The sequence below is a fragment of the Rhinoderma darwinii genome (genome assembly GCF_050947455.1).
Source record: "Rhinoderma darwinii isolate aRhiDar2 chromosome 1 unlocalized genomic scaffold, aRhiDar2.hap1 SUPER_1_unloc_5, whole genome shotgun sequence".
NCBI lineage: Eukaryota > Metazoa > Chordata > Amphibia > Anura > Rhinodermatidae > Rhinoderma > Rhinoderma darwinii.
Genome location: NW_027461669.1, coordinates 396638 through 412743, shown reverse-complemented (window position 1 = coordinate 412743; position 16106 = coordinate 396638). Strand labels below are relative to the sequence as shown.

At 44.5% G+C, this 16106-nt stretch overlaps 12 pseudogenes; all 12 read right to left on the bottom strand.

The window, feature by feature from the left end:
* Positions 1–5646: 5646 nt before the first annotated feature.
* Positions 5647–5765, bottom strand: LOC142673813 (5S ribosomal RNA; annotated as a pseudogene).
* A 983-nt stretch (positions 5766–6748) lies between these two features.
* On the bottom strand, positions 6749–6867 carry LOC142673819 (5S ribosomal RNA; annotated as a pseudogene).
* Positions 6868–6934: 67 nt separating this feature from the next.
* Positions 6935–7053, bottom strand: LOC142674002 (5S ribosomal RNA; annotated as a pseudogene).
* A 1876-nt stretch (positions 7054–8929) lies between these two features.
* On the bottom strand, positions 8930–9048 carry LOC142673460 (5S ribosomal RNA; annotated as a pseudogene).
* A 67-nt stretch (positions 9049–9115) lies between these two features.
* Positions 9116–9234, bottom strand: LOC142673541 (5S ribosomal RNA; annotated as a pseudogene).
* A 1138-nt stretch (positions 9235–10372) lies between these two features.
* LOC142673619 (5S ribosomal RNA) lies at positions 10373–10491 on the bottom strand (annotated as a pseudogene).
* A 792-nt stretch (positions 10492–11283) lies between these two features.
* On the bottom strand, positions 11284–11402 carry LOC142674105 (5S ribosomal RNA; annotated as a pseudogene).
* A 1855-nt stretch (positions 11403–13257) lies between these two features.
* On the bottom strand, positions 13258–13376 carry LOC142674123 (5S ribosomal RNA; annotated as a pseudogene).
* A 243-nt stretch (positions 13377–13619) lies between these two features.
* LOC142673899 (5S ribosomal RNA) lies at positions 13620–13738 on the bottom strand (annotated as a pseudogene).
* A 67-nt stretch (positions 13739–13805) lies between these two features.
* LOC142673845 (5S ribosomal RNA) lies at positions 13806–13924 on the bottom strand (annotated as a pseudogene).
* Positions 13925–13990: 66 nt separating this feature from the next.
* LOC142674625 (5S ribosomal RNA) lies at positions 13991–14109 on the bottom strand (annotated as a pseudogene).
* Positions 14110–14712: 603 nt separating this feature from the next.
* LOC142673487 (5S ribosomal RNA) lies at positions 14713–14831 on the bottom strand (annotated as a pseudogene).
* Positions 14832–16106: the final 1275 nt, after the last annotated feature.

Genomic DNA, 16106 nt, shown 5'->3' with positions numbered 1-16106 from the left:
ATGGTGAACATCCCTTTGGTGACTACGATGTGTGTCAGGTCGGGGTATTGGATGTAAAAATGTTGTCATCATATTTTCCAAACTGAATTGGCTGCTGCTACTGCTGCTGCTGCTGCCGCGGCTGCCGCCTATTGCAGAGGTAGCTCTGCCAGAGGCGGTGGAACGATGAGACAGTGGGGAGCGGAGAGTGGCCCCCCGGTCAGACATGCTTGCAGCAGGTGTTTGTCGTTTGAAAGCCGTGACAAGCTGGCTGCATAGCTTCTCTCGATAATAAGCCAATTTTGCCTCCCTCTCGGAAGGCGCAAAAAACTCCCCCATTCTGGCTTTATACCGAGGGTCTAAAAGTGTGGCTATCCAGTACTCATCTCTTTGCTTCATGCTAACAATACGACAGTCAGCGCGCAAGTAACGAAGCATACAGCTCGCCATCCTGGCCAGCGTTTCAGAGGGCCCGGTTGGTTCCATCTCCGCCCCATACTGCCATGGTTGTCCATCATCAAGGTCGTCATCAGACTCGTCATCACCACCATCACTGTCATGTTGTGCGGCTGCCTCGTCCCCTATCCCTTCCTGTGATTCCATCTCCAAATCCAGCTCCTCTTCAGGTCCTGTTTCCTCATTCTCATCCTCCTCCTCCTCCTCAACATCCATAGCCAGATGTGATCCTTCCTCCATCCTTTGCTGAATCATCGTTGTGAGCGTTTGCTCCATAATGAATATCAGCGGCATAACATAGTTCATTCCGCTAGCGTCACGGCTCACAAATCGTGTGGCCTCTTCAAAGGGCCTCAAAACGCGACATGCGTCTCTAACCAGCTGCCAGTGCCTGAGCTCGAAATTACACTGGCTCCAAACGCTGCCCGTCTGCTGCATCAGGAAATCATTCACGGCTTTCCGCTGTTCGTACAGACGGTCCAACATGTGCAGGGTGGAATTCCAGCGTGTTGGAACGTCGCAAATCAGGCTGTGTTCTGGGAGATTGTTTTGACGCTGCAAGTCCAGGAGGGCGTGCTTAAATGCATACGAACGTCTAAAGCGAACGCAAACCCTCCTGGACATGGCCAGCACACCCTTCAAACCAACATATGACTTTAAGAAGCGTGTTATGACCAGATTGATCACATGTGCCACGCAAGGAGCGTGTGTCAGGTGACCTAGACGCAGTGCAGCCACAACGTTCTTGCCGTTATCAGAGACAACATTGCCCAGTGTGAGTTTCAGAGGAGACAGCCAGCATGCGATTTCCTCCTTGATGCACAGCAGCAGCTCCTGCCCTGTGTGGCTTTTCTCGCCCAGGCTCAGCAGGTGTAAGACAGCGTTGTGGCGCTTCACCTTGCACCTATGAAAAGAGGAGGGAGGAGGAGTGGAAGATACGCTGTGTCCTGTTGGGGACGGGAAGACCTCCAAGGAGGAAGGCAAGGAGGAGGAGGAGGAGTAGGAGGAGGAGGATGGTAGGCGCCTGGTGTCCGGAGTTGAACCAGAAAGATACAAGCGTGGAGGTGGTAATGCCTGGCATTGCTGCGGTGGTGCATCGGACTGCAAAATATTGACCCAGTGGGCCGTGAAAGACATGTACTGTCCCTGCCCATAGTTGCTCCTCCACGTGTCGACGGTGGCATGTACCCTGCTGCACACGGATAATTGCAAGGACTGGCACACCTTTTCCTCCACATGCTTGTGCAAGGCAGGGACAGCTGTTTTGGAGAAGTAATGTCGGCTAGGTATTTGCCACCTAGGCTGAGCGCACGCCATCAATTGCTTGAAGCCGGCGGAGTCGACCAGGTGGTACAGCAGCGACTGCACCACCAACAACTTAGCCAGGTGTGAATTAAGCCGCACGACAAGTGGATGACTGGGTATATATTGTTGCTTATTGGACAACGATTCCGTAATGGATAACTGACGGGACGTAGGAGGAGCACTAGATGACAGTGATGATGATGATGACAACGACATGGTGGATAAGGCCTGGCTACTACTTAGATGACAGGGACTCGGTTCAGCAGCAGCAGCGGAAGAGGGGTCTTCATTAGATGTACATGATGGTGGGGCATGTTGATTGTCCCACATGGCCTTGTGATGCCGTTCCATGTGTTTACGTAGAGCAGTAGTTCCTACATTGCTGCCCTGCCCACGCCTTACTTTCTGCTTGCAGATACGGCACTGTGCCATGTGTTCGTCCTCCGGGAAGGTACCGAAAAATTGCCACACGGCAGAGTACCGTAAAGAGGTAGTACCACGTCCACCACCACCACCACCACAACCACCCGAGCTTGCCCCTTGTCTGGCAGGCTTTTTTTGGGAGCCTACACCAGCATCTGTGTCGCCGTCACCGGCTCCTGAGCTGACCCTACCGCTGCAACGTTTTGCAGATTGACTTCTGCCCCTACCTCGGCTTGGCTGTTTATCATGTCCAGTGCCGCCACTACTACCCTCCTCCTCTGACGCCGTCATCACCTCGTCACCTGGTTCCCACGTCCTGTCTAAAACAACATCATCATCATAGCCTTCCTCGTCATCCCCGCCACTTCTGTCACTGTGTTGTGAATGTGATGTGACATCATGGCGGGCTCCATGCCCCCCCCTCATTACTGCGTCTGCCACCACGGCTACCACCACCAACACCCCCACTACCGCAGCTATGCGTCTCGGTCACCGCTTCCACCTCCACCACCGCCGCAACACACTCCGTTGGCTGACTCGCGGAAAACAAATCATCATCATCATCACTATGTTGTTCAGTATTTTCCTTCGCACCCGAGGAGATGTCTCTTAGGACTTTCAGGAAAGATGGCTTCCCGCTAGGAAGGGGGAGCGAAGACATAGATGATGGAATGGAAACGCTAGAAATACCTATATTACTACTGTCACCGTGCCAAGGAACTGTAGAGGATCTGGAATCCAACGAAACCTGGCTTGAAGCCAGATCGTCAGAGTCTTCCTGCTGAGATGACCGCGAGCCAGCCAACCAGTCCACAATGGCCGTATTGTCTAAAGTAACCCGCCCACCGGAGGAGATGGACAAGTCTGGCTTGCTGATCCTACTACCAGCAGGCACATGGCAGCTGCTACTAGTGGAACTGGGCACATGTCTTGTGCCACAAATGCTGGTACTGGGTGTGGCACCAACAGATCCAACATTTGGACTGGAAGAGGAGACGGCATGGGTGTTTTTTCCTCTACCCCGTCCTTTCACAACCTTTTTTTTCCCAGACATTTCAGAGCCCCTTCTAAAAGCGTATTCACACACTGACACTGGCTTGGCAAATGGCAATGAATGAGAATTTCAATCAGCCTCGCTGCAGTGCACTCAGGGAATGCTGGGCCTTGTAGTACTACTAGGCTGCCTGTATCGCAAGTTGGATTGTTATTCCTGTTAACGGCCGGGGATGAGCCCCTTTTAAAAGCGTATTCACACACTGACACTGGCTTGGCAAATGGCAATGAATGAGAATTTCAATCAGCCTCGCTGCAGTGCACTCAGGGAATGCTGGGCCTTGTAGTACTACTAGGCTGCCTGTATCGCAAGTTGGATTGTTATTCCTGTTAATGGCCAGGGATGAGCCCCTTCTAAAAGTGTATTCACACACTGACACTGGCTTGGCAAATGGCAATGAATGAGAATTTCAATCAGCCTCGCTGCAGTGCACTCAGGGAATGCTGGGCCTTGTAGTACTACTAGGCTGCCTGTATCGCAAGTTGGATTGTTATTCCTGTTAACGGCCGGGGATGAGCCCCTTCTAAAAGCGTATTCACACACTGACACTGGCTTGGCAAATAGCAATGAATGAGAATTTCAATCAGCCTCGCTGCAGTGCACTCAGGGAATGCTGGGCCTTGTAGTACTACTAGGCTGCCTGTATCGCAAGTTGGATTGTTATTCCTGTTAACGGCCAGGGATGAGCCCCTTCTAAAAGCGTATTCACACACTGACACTGGCTTGGCAAATGGCAATGAATGAGAATTTCAATCAGCCTCGCTGCAGTGCACTCAGGGAATGCTGGGCCTTGTAGTACTACTATTCTGCCTGTATCGCAAGTTGGATTGTTTGTTATGTTAACGGCCGGGGATGAGCCCCTTCTAAAAGCGTATTCACACACTGACACTGGCTTGGCAAATGGCAATGAATGAGAATTTCAATCAGCCTCGCTGCAGTGAACTCAGGGAATGCTGGGCCTTGTAGTACTACTACTACCACTACTACAAAGGCTGCCTGTATTGCAAGTTGGATGCAACGGGGATGAGCCCCTTATAAAAGTGTATTCACACACTGGCTGAGTAGTGAGTAGTGGATGAGCCCCTTCGATTTCTGGATTCCTGCCTTTTAGATTCCTAAAGCTTTCCCTTACTGCACAGAGATGCTATCCCTACAGCTCCTGTCTGTAAAATGGCCGCTGAGCTCCGTGCATAGACTTTTATTGCAGGCTTGAGCCCGCCCCTATGCTGCCTCCCGATTGGCTGGGAGAGCCGTTTGCAAGGCATTATGGGGTAGCCTGATGTCAGGTGATCTTGTGAAATCCTCCATTTTAGATGTAACATGTGGCAGGCGCCAAAAATGTAGCCGGGTTCGGTCAAAACGGGTTTGGCCGAACCCGGTGAAGTTCGGATTCGCTGCGAACCAAACTTTTCCTGAAGTTCGGACCGAAACCGGGTTCGGTTGTCCCGGTTCGCTCATCTCTATTTGTGAACATACACTTGCCTGTCAGTTTTTCACTTTTATCAGAAATATGATTTGACATTATTTGGGCTTTTTTTTTTACACTGCTGTACTGTAACGAAAGGATCTCCTTATCTTGTTGCCTAGTCCTCTCCCCACATTCTGTTTCTCCCCCCACCAATATAGTCTGACCCCTCTCTAACCTGGCTACCCTTTTTTTTTCTACATTGACCTCCCTCCACAGCCCTAGTTTAAATACTCCGCCACCCCAGCTAGAATTCTCTCCCCCAGCACAGCGGACCACCTTCCATTTAGGTGCGAATCATCTGCAGAATACAGTTTGTAACGCAATGAAAAGTCAGCCCAGTGCTCTAGGAACCCAAAGCCTTCTCCTCTACACCAAGACTTAAGCCATGCATTTAACTTCCTGAGCTCCCGCTGTCTTTCCTGTGATGCGCATGGCACAGGCAGTATTCCTGAGAATACAACCTTGGAGGTCCTTCCCTTCAGCTTGTGGCCTAGTTCTTTAAAATTATTCTTAAGGCTCCTCCACCTACCATTTATTCTGTCGTTGGTACCGACATGGACCAGGACAGCTGGATCATCACCAGCCCCTCCCAGCAATTTGTCCACCCGTTCCACCACATGCCGAACGCTGGCACCAGGGAGACAGCAAACCATTCGATTGAGGTGATTATAGAATCCCCTACGACTATCAATTGTCTTGGCTTACCTGCATTACCATCCCGCCGACAACTAGCTGGGCTGTTCTCCCGGCTGTTAGGGAGATCAGTATCCACTAGGGCTGCCATTTCTGAGACCGACACCCTCGCATCATCACCCAACTTGGCAATTTTGTTTGGAATGTCTGAAACAGGATGGGCCTTCCTTTTCTTTGACCCCTTTCTACTGCTCTTAACTACATTAACCCAGCTACATACCTGATCCTGCTCACCCATGTGAAAAATAATCGAAATGACATAATAAAAATTCAACCGCACCACGGATTCCCAGACAGTCTCCCACACTGGTACTAGCAAGGCCTTAAGCTGTGTAACTTCTGCAATCTGATGAGAGCAGGCACATTCAGCTTAGAATGGCCATTGACATTAAATGTTTTAATCCATAGTTCTTTTTAATCGATTGTGAAACAAAATCTAAACGACATAATAAAAAGTCAACCGCACAACGGATTCCCAGACAGCCTCCCACACTGGTACTAGCGAGGCCTTAAAGAGGCTCTGTCACCAGATTTTGCAACCCCTATCTGCTATTGCATGTGATCGGCGCTGCAATGTAGATTACAGTAACGTTTTTATTTTTTAAAAACGAGCATTTTTTGCCAAGTTATGACCATTTTTGTAGTTATGCAAATGAGGCTTGCAAAAGTCCAAGTGGGTGTGTTTAAAAGTAAAAGTTCAAGTGGGCGTGTATTATGTGCGTACATCGGGGCGTTTTTAATACTTTTACTAGCTGGGCGTTGTGTATAGAAGTATCATCCACTTCTCTTCAGAACGCCCAGCTTCTGGCAGTGCAGATCTGTAACGTCACTCACAGGTCCTGCATCGTGTCGGACACATCGGCACCAGAGGCTACAGTTGATTCTGCAGCAGCATCAGCGTTTGCAGGTAAGTAGCTACAGGTAAGTAGAATCATCTGTAGCCTCTGGTGCCGATGTGTCCTCGCTCGTCTGACACGATGCAGGACCTGGGGAAGTGACGTCACAGCGTGATCTCTCGAGAACACGCTGTGTGTCTGCACTGCCAGAAGCTGGGCGTTCTGAAGAGAAGTGGATGATACTTCTCGTCAGAGCGCCCAGCTAGTAAAAGTATTAAAAACGCCCCGATGTACGCACATAATACACGCCCACTTGAACTTTTACTTTTAAACACACCCACTTGGACTTTTGCAAGCCTCATTTGCATAACTACAAAAATGGTCATAACTTGGCCAAAAATGCTCGTTTTTAAAAAATAAAAACGTTACTGTAATCTACATTGCAGCGCCGATCTGCTGCAATAGCAGATAGGGGTTGCAAAATCTAGTGACAGAGCCTCTTTTGTGAAACAAAATCTAAACGACATAATAAAAAGGCAACCGCACCACGGATTCCCAGACAGTCTCCCACACTGCTACTAGCGAGGCCTTAAGCTGTGTAACTTCTGCGATCTGACGAGAGCAGGCAGATTCAGCTTAGAATGGCCATTGACATTAAATTCTGTAATCCATACTCCTTTTTAATCTATTGTGAAACAAAATCTAAACAACATAATTAAAAGTCAACCGCACCACGGATTCCCAGACAGTCTCCCACATTGGTACTAGAGAGGCCTTTAGCTGCGTTATTTCTGCGATCTGACGAGAGCAGGCACATTCTGCTTAGAATGGCCATTGACATTAAATGCTTTAATCCATAGTCCTTTTTAATCGATTGTGAAACCAAATCCAAACGACATAATAAAATGTCAACCGCACCACGTATTGCCAGACAGTCTCCCACACTGGTACTAGCGAGGTCTTAAGCTGTGTAACTTCTGCAAACTGACGAGAGCAGGCACATTCAGCTTAGAATGGCCATTTACATTAAATGCTTTAATCCATAGTCCTTTTTAATCGATTGTGAAACAAAATCTAAACGACATAATAAAAAGTAAAATGCACCACGGATTCCCAGACAGTCTCCCACACTGGTACTAGCGAGGCCTTAAGCAATGTAAGTTCTGCAATCTGACGAGTGCAGGCACATTCAGCTTAGAATGGCCATTGACATTAAATGCTTTAATCCATAGTCCTTTTTAATCGATTGTGAAACAAAATCTAAATGACATAATAATAAGTCAACCGCACCACGGATTCCCAGACAGTCTCCCACACTGTTACTAGCGAGGCCTTAAACTGTGTAACTTCTGGAATCTGACTGGAGCAGGAACATTCAGCTTAGAATGGCCATTGACATTAAATGCTTTAATCCATAGTCCTTTTTAATAACATGTGAAACAAAATCTAAACGACATAATAAAAATTCAACCGCACCACGGATTCCCAGACAGTCTCCCCCACTAGTACTAGCGTGGCCTTATGCTGTGTAACTTCTGCAATCTGACGAGAGCAGCCACATTCAGCTTAGAATGGCCATTGACATTAAATTCTTTAATCCATAGTCCTTTTTAATAGATTGTGAAACAAAATCTAAATGACATAATAAAAAGTCAACCGCACCACGGAATCCCAGACAGTCTCCCACAATGGTACTAGCGAGGCCTTAAAGGAACAGTGTCATCACAAAAAAAAATTTCATATGTTCAAGATGTTAGTGCTTTATTAAAAACGTTTATATTTATTTGTGTGTTTGTGTTTTACTTTTTCTTATTTTTACACTTTTTCTTCCCTATGGGGGCTGCCATTTTTTGTTCCATTTCTGTGTGTGTCGATTAACGACACATACAGACATGGAATACGGCAGCCACAGTCCCATAGGGACTGCGAACGGCTCCCGTCCCATTCACTTGTGTGTACGGCGTCTGTGTGGGAACTGCGCATGCGCCGCTCCCACACAGTCCAATTTGAAATTGGCGCCGTCCGGCGCCATTTTCCTGTGGACCGGAAGTCGCGGCCGGACAGTAATATTACTACTTCCGGTCGCGGCTTCCGGACTTGTGCACTTGGACCAGCGGCAGCAGACGGAGCGGACGGGCCGGAGGGAGCCGCGGCGGCAGGAGCAGGTAAGAGATTTCAATGTATGTTCGTGTTTGTGTGTGTTTACTACTGTATGTAAACCTACTACACTGTGTGTTAGCTCAAAAAATGGCGACACACAGTGTAGGAGGTTACACCGTTCAAACCCCTCTTTTATCCCGGCACTAGCCAGGATAAAGGAGGGGGGGATGCTGAGAGCTCACTAGAGCGAGGGCTTTTTACCCAATTTTGCAGCAGAAAAGCTATGTGGTTGCTTTACCACATTCTTTTGGGAATGGCTCCATCTAGTGACCAGAAATGGTAAATACTATAAATTTGAATCCAATTGAATCCAATTTATAATATTTCCTGACTCGTGAAAAAAATAAAAAAAATTTGAACAATGTTTAATCACCCACACACTAAATGTTTAATTTAAAAAAAAACAACATGTTTTTCTGGCAACACATTGCCTTTAAGCTGTGTAACTTGACGAGAGCAGGCACATTCAGCTTAGAATGGCCATTGACATTAAATGCGTTAATCCATAGTCCTTTTTAATCGAATGTGAAACATAATCTAAACGACATAATAAAAAGTCAACCGCACCACGGATTCCCAGATAGTCTCCCATACTGGTACTAGCGAGGCCTTAAGCTGTGTAACTTCTGCGTTCTGACGATAGCAGGCACATTCAGCTTAGAATGACCATTGACATTAAATGCTTTAATCCATAGTCCTTTTTAATCGAATGTGAAACAAAATCTAAACGACATAATAAAAAGTCAACCGCACCACGGATTCCCAGATAGTCTCCCATACTGGTACTAGCGAGGCCTTAAGCTGTGTAACTTCTGCAATCTGACGAGAGCAGACACATTCAGCTTAGAATGGCCATTGACATTAAATGCTTTAATCCATAGTCCTTTTTAATCGAATGTGAAACAAAATCTAAATGACATAATAAAAAGTCTCCCACACTAGTACAATCGAGGTCTTAAGCTGTGTAACTTCTGCGATCAGACGAGAGCAGGAACATTCAGCTTAAAATGGCCATTGACTTTAAATGCTTTAATCCATAGTCCTTTTTAATCGATTGTGAAACAAAATCGAAACGACATAATAAAGAGTCAACCGCACCACATATTCCCAGACAGTCTCCCACACTTGTACTAGCGAGGCCTTAAGCTGTGTAATTTCTGCGCTTTGACGAGAGCAGGCACATTCAGCTTAGAATTGCCATTGACTTTAAATGCATTAATCCATAGTCCTTTTTAATCGATTGTGAAACAAAATCTAAACGACATAATAAAAATGCAACTGCACCACGGGTTCCCAGACAGTCTCCCACACTGGTACTAGTGAGGCCTTAAGCACAGTAACTTCTGCGATACGACGAGAGCAGGCACATTCAGCTTAGAATGGCCATTGACTTTAAATGCTTTAATCCATAGTCCTTTTTAATCGATTGTGAAACAAAATAATAAAAAGTCAACCGCACCACGGATACCGAGACAGTCTCCCACACTGGTACTAGCGAGGCCTTAAGCTGTGTAACTTCTGCGATCTGACAAAAGCAGGCACATTCAGTTTAGAATGGCCATTGACATTAAATGCTTTAATAGATAGCCCTTTTTAATCGATTGGGAAACAAAATCTAAACGACATAATAACAAAAGTCAACCGCACCACGTATTCCCAGACAGTCTCCCACACTGTTACTAGCGAGGCCTTAAGCTGTGTAACTTCTGCAATCTGACGAGAGCAGGCACATTCACCTTTTAATGGCCATTGACATTAAATGCTTTAATCAATAGTCCTTTTTAATCGAATGTGAAACAAAATCTAAACGACATAATAAAAAGGCAACCGCACCACTGATTCCCAGACAGTCTCCCACACTGGTAGTAGCGAGGACTTAAGCTGTGCAACTTGACGAGAGCAGGCACATTCAGTTTAGAATGGCCATTGACATTAAATGCTTTAATCCATAGTCCTTTTTAATTGATTGTGAAACAAAATCCAAACGACATAATAAAAAGTCAACCGCACCACGGATTCCCAGACAGTCTCCCACACTGGTACTAGCGAGGCATTAAGCTATGTAACTTCTGCGATCTGACGAGAGCAGGTACATTCAGCTTAGAATGGCCATTGACGTTAAATGCTTTAATCCATAGTCCTTTTTAATCGAATGTGAAACAAAATCTAAACGACATAATAATAAGTCAACCGCAACACGGATTCCCAGACAGTCTCCCACACTGGTACTAGCGAGGCCTTAAGCTGTGTAACTTGACTAGAGAAGGCACATTCAGCTTAGAATGGCCTTTGACATTAATTGCTTTAATCCATAGTCCTTTTTAATCGATTGTGAAACAAAATCTAAACAACATAATAAAAATGCAACCGCTCCACCGATTCCCAGACAGTCTCCCACACTGGTACTAGCGAGGCCTTAAGCTGTGCAATTTGAGGAGAGCAGGCACATTCAGCTTAGAATGGCCATTGACATTAAATGCTTTAATCCATAGTCCTTTTTAATTGATTGTGAAAAAAAATCCAAACGACATAATAAAAAGTCAACCACACTACAGATTCCCAGACAGTCTCCCACACTGGTGCTAGCGAGGCCTTAAGCTGTGTAAGTTCTGCGCTCTGACGATAGCAGGCACATTCAGCTTAGAATGGCCATTGACATTAAAAGTTTTAATCCATAGTCCTTTTTAATCTATTGTGAAATATAATCTAAACGACATAATAAAAAGTCAACCGCAGCACGGATTCCCAGACAGTCTCCCACACTGGTACTAGCGAGGCCTTAAGCTGCGTTACTTCTGCGATCTGACGTGAGCAGGCACATTCAGTTTAGAATGGCCATTGACTTTAAATGTTTTAATCCATAGTCCCTTTTAATCGATTGTGAAACAAAATCTAAACGACATAATAAAAGTCAACCACACCACGGTTTCCCAGACAGTCTCCCACACTGGTACTAATGAAGCCTTAAGCTGTGTAACTTCTGCGATCTGACGATAGCAGGCACTTTCAGCTTAGAATGGCCATTGACATCAAATGCTAAAATCCATAGTCCTATTTAATCGATTGTGAAACAAAATCTAAACGACATAATAAAAAGTCAACCACACTGGTACTAGCGAGGCCTTAAGCTGAATATCTTCTGCGATCTGACGATAGCAGGCACTTTCAGCTTAGAATGGCCATTGACACCAAAAGCTTTAATCCATAGTCCTTTTTAATCGAATGTGAAACATAATCTAAACGACATAATAAAAGGTCAACTGCACCACGGATTCCCAGACAGTCTCCCACACTGGTACTAGCGAGGCCTTAAGCTGTGTAACTTCTGCGATCTGACAAGAGCAGGCACATTCAATTTAGAATGGCCTTTGACAATAAATGCTTTAATCCATAGTCCTTTTAAATCGATTGTGAAACAAAATCTAACCGACATAATAAAAATGCAACCGCACCACGGGTTCCCAGACAGTCTCCCACACTGGTACTAGTGAGGCCTTAAGCACAGTAACTTCTGCGATACGACGAGAGCAGGCACATTCAGCTTAGAATGGCCATTGACTTTAAATGCTTTAATCCATAGTCCTTTTTAATCGATTGTGAAACAAAATAATAAAAAGTCAACCGCACCACGGATACCGAGACAGTCTCCCACACTGGTACTAGCGAGGCCTTAAGCTGTGTAACTTCTGCGATCTGACAAAAGCAGGCACATTCAGTTTAGAATGGCCATTGACATTAAATGCTTTAATAGATAGCCCTTTTTAATCGATTGGGAAACAAAATCTAAACGACATAATAACAAAAGTCAACCGCACCATGTATTCCCAGACAGTCTCCCACACTGTTACTAGCGAGGCCTTAAGCTGTGTAACTTCTGCAATCTGACGAGAGCAGGCACATTCACCTTTTAATGGCCATTGACATTAAATGCTTTAATCAATAGTCCTTTTTAATCGAAAGTGAAACAAAATCTAAACGACATAATAAAAAGGCAACCGCACCACTGATTCCCAGACAGTCTCCCACACTGGTAGTAGCGAGGACTTAAGCTGTGCAACTTCACGAGAGCAGGCACATTCAGTTTAGAATGGCCATTGACATTAAATGCTTTAATCCATAGTCCTTTTTAATTGATTGTGAAACAAAATCCAAACGACATAATAAAAAGTCAACCATACCACGGATTCCCAGACAGTCTCCCACAATGGTACTAGCGAGGCCTTAAGCTGTGTAACTTCTGCGATCTGACAAGAGCAGGCACATTCAATTTAGAATGGCCTTTGACAATAAATGCTTTAATCCATAGTCCTTTTAAATCGATTGTGAAACAAAATCTAACCGACATAATAAAAAGACTCCCATGCTGGTACTAGCGAGGCATTAAGCTGATTAACTTCTGCGATACGACGAGAGCAAGCACATTCAGCTTAGAATAGCCATTGACATTAAATGCTTTAATCCATAGTCCTTTTTAATCTATTGTGAAACATAATCTAAACGACATAATAAAAAGTCAACCACACCACAGATTCCCAGACATTCTCCCACACTAGTACTAGCGAGGACTTAAGCTGTGTAACTTCTGCGACCTGACGAGAGCAGGCACATTCAGCTTAGAATGGCCATTGACCTTAAATGCTTTTATCCATAGTTCTTTTTAATCGATTTTGAAACAAAATCTAAACGACATAATAAAAAGTTAACAGAACCACGGATACCCAGACAGTCTCCCACACTGGCACTAGCGAGGCCTTTAGCTGTGTAAATTCTGCAATGTGTCGAGAGCAGGCACATTCAGCTTAGAATGGCCATTGACATTAAATGCTTTAATCCATAGTCCTTTTTAATCGAATGTGAAACAAAATCTAAACGACATAATAAAAAGTCAACCGCACCGCGGATTCCCAGACAGTCTCCCACACTGTTACTAGCGAGGCCTTAAGCTGTGTAAATTCTGCGATCTGACGAGAGCAGGCACATTCAGCTTAGAATTGCCATTGACATTAAATGCTTTAATCCATAGTCCTTTTTAATCGATTGTGAAACAAAATCTAAACGACATAATAACAAAAGTCAACCGCACCACGTATTCCCACACCAGTACTAGCAAGGCCTTAAGCTGTGTAATTTATGCGATCTGATGAGAGCTGGCACATTCAGCTTAGAATGGCCATTAACATTAAATGCTTTAATCCATAGTCCATTTTAATCTATTGTGAAACATAATCTAAACGACATAATAAAAAGTCAACCACACCACGGATTCCCAGACAGTCTACCACACTGGTACTATCGAGGACTTAAGCTGTGTAACTTCTGCGATCTGACGAGAGCAGGCACATTCAGCTTAGAATGGCCATTGACAAAAAATGCTTTAATCCATAGTCCTTTTTAATCGATTGTGAAACATAATCTAAACGACATAATAAAAAGTAAACCGCACCACAGATTCCCAGACAGTCTCCCACACTGGTACTAGCGAGGCCTTAAGCTGCGTTACTTCTGCGATCTGACGAGAGCAGGAACATTCAGTTTAGAATGGCAATTGACTTTAAATGCTTTAATCCATAGTCCTTTTTAATCGATTGTGAAACAAAATCTAAACGACATAATAAAAGTCAACCGCACCACGGATTCCCAGACAGTCTCCCACACTAGTACTAGCGAGGCCTTAAGCTGTGTAACTTCTGCGATCTGACGAGAGCAGGCACATTCAGCTTAGAATGGCCATTGACAATAAATCCTTTAATCCATAGTCCTTTTTTAATCGATTGTGAAACAAAATCTAACCGACATAATAAAAAGTCTCCCACCCTGGTATTAGCGAGGCCTTAAGCTGAGTATCTTCTGCGATCAGACGAGAGCAGGCACATTCAGCTTAGAATGGCCATTGACATTAAATGCTTTAATCCATAGTTCTTTTTAATCGATTGCGAAACAAAATCTAAACGACATAATTAAAAGAAAACCGAAACACGGATTCCCAGACAGTCTCCCACACTAGTACTAGCAACGCCTTAAGCTGAGCAACTTCTGCGATACGACGAGAGCAGGCACATTCAGCTTAGAATGGCCATTAACATTAAATGCTTTAATCCATAGTCCTTTTTAATCGATTGTAAAACAACAAAATCTAAACGACATAATAAAAAAATCAACCTTACCACGTATTCCCAGACAGTCTCCCACACTGGTACTAGCGAGGCCTTAAGCTGTGTAACTTCTGCGATCTGACGAGAGCAGGAACATTCAGCTTAGAATGGCCATTGCCAATCAATGTTTTAATCCATAGTCCTTTTTAATCGAATGTGAAACAAAATCTAAACGACATAATAAAAAGTCAACCGCACCACGGATTCCCAGACAGTCTCCCACACTGGTACTAATGAGGCCTTAAGCTGTGTAACTTCTGCGATCTGACGATAGCAGGCACTTTCAGCTTAGAATGGCCATTGACATCAAATGCTAAAATCCATAGTCCTATTTAATCGATTGTGAAACAAAATCTAAATGACATAATAAAAAGTCAACCACACTGGTACTAGCGAGGCCTTAAGCTGAGTATCTTCTGCGATCTGACGATAGCAGGCACTTTCAGCTTAGAATGGCCATTGACAATAAATGCTTTAATCCATAGTCCTTTTAAATCGATTGTGAAACAAAATCTAACCGACATAATAAAAAGACTCCCATGCTGGTACTAGCGAGGCATTAAGCTGAGTAACTTCTGCGATACGCCGAGAGCAAGCACATTCAGCTTAGAATAGCCATTGACATTAAATGCTTTAATCCATAGTCCTTTTTAATCTATTGTGAAACATAATCTAAACGACATAATAAAAAGTCAACCACACCACGGATTCCCAGACATTCTCCCACACTAGTACTAGCGAGGACTTAGGCTGTGTAACTTCTGCGACCTGACGAGAGCAGGCACATTCAGTTTAGAATGGCCATTGACCTTAAACGCTTTTATCCATAGTTCTTTTTAATCGATTTTGAAACAAAATCTAAACGACATAATAAAAAGTCAACCGTACCACAGATACCCAGACAGTCTCCCACACTGGCACTAGCGAGGCCTTTAGCTGTGTACCTTCTGCAATGTATCGAGAGCAGGCACATTCAGCTTAGAATGGCCATTGACATTAAAAGCTTTAATCCATAGTCCTTTTTAATCGAATGTGAAACAAAATCTAAACGACATAATAAAAAGTCAACCTCACCACGGATTCCCAGACAGTCTCCCACACTATTACTAGCGAGGCCTTAAGCTGTGTAAATTCTGCGATCTGACGAGAGCAGGCACATTCAGCTTAGAATGGCCATTAACATTAAATGCTTTAATCCATAGTCCATTTTAATCGAATGTGAAACAAAATCTAAACGACATAATAAAAAGTCAACCTCACCACGGATTCCCAGACAGTCTCCCACACTGTTACTAGCGAGGCCTTAAGCTGTGTAAATTCTGCGATCTGACGAGAGCAGGCACATTCAGCTTAGAATAGCCATTGACATTAAATGCTTTAATCCATAGTCCTTTTTAATCTATTGTGAAACATAATCTAAACGACATAATAAAAAGTCAACCACACCACAGATTCCCAGACATTCTCCCACACTAGTACTAGCGAGGACTTAAACTGTGTAACTTCTGCGACCTGACGAGAGCAGGCACATTCAGCTTAGAATGGCCATTGACCTTAAATGCTTTTATCCATAGTTCTTT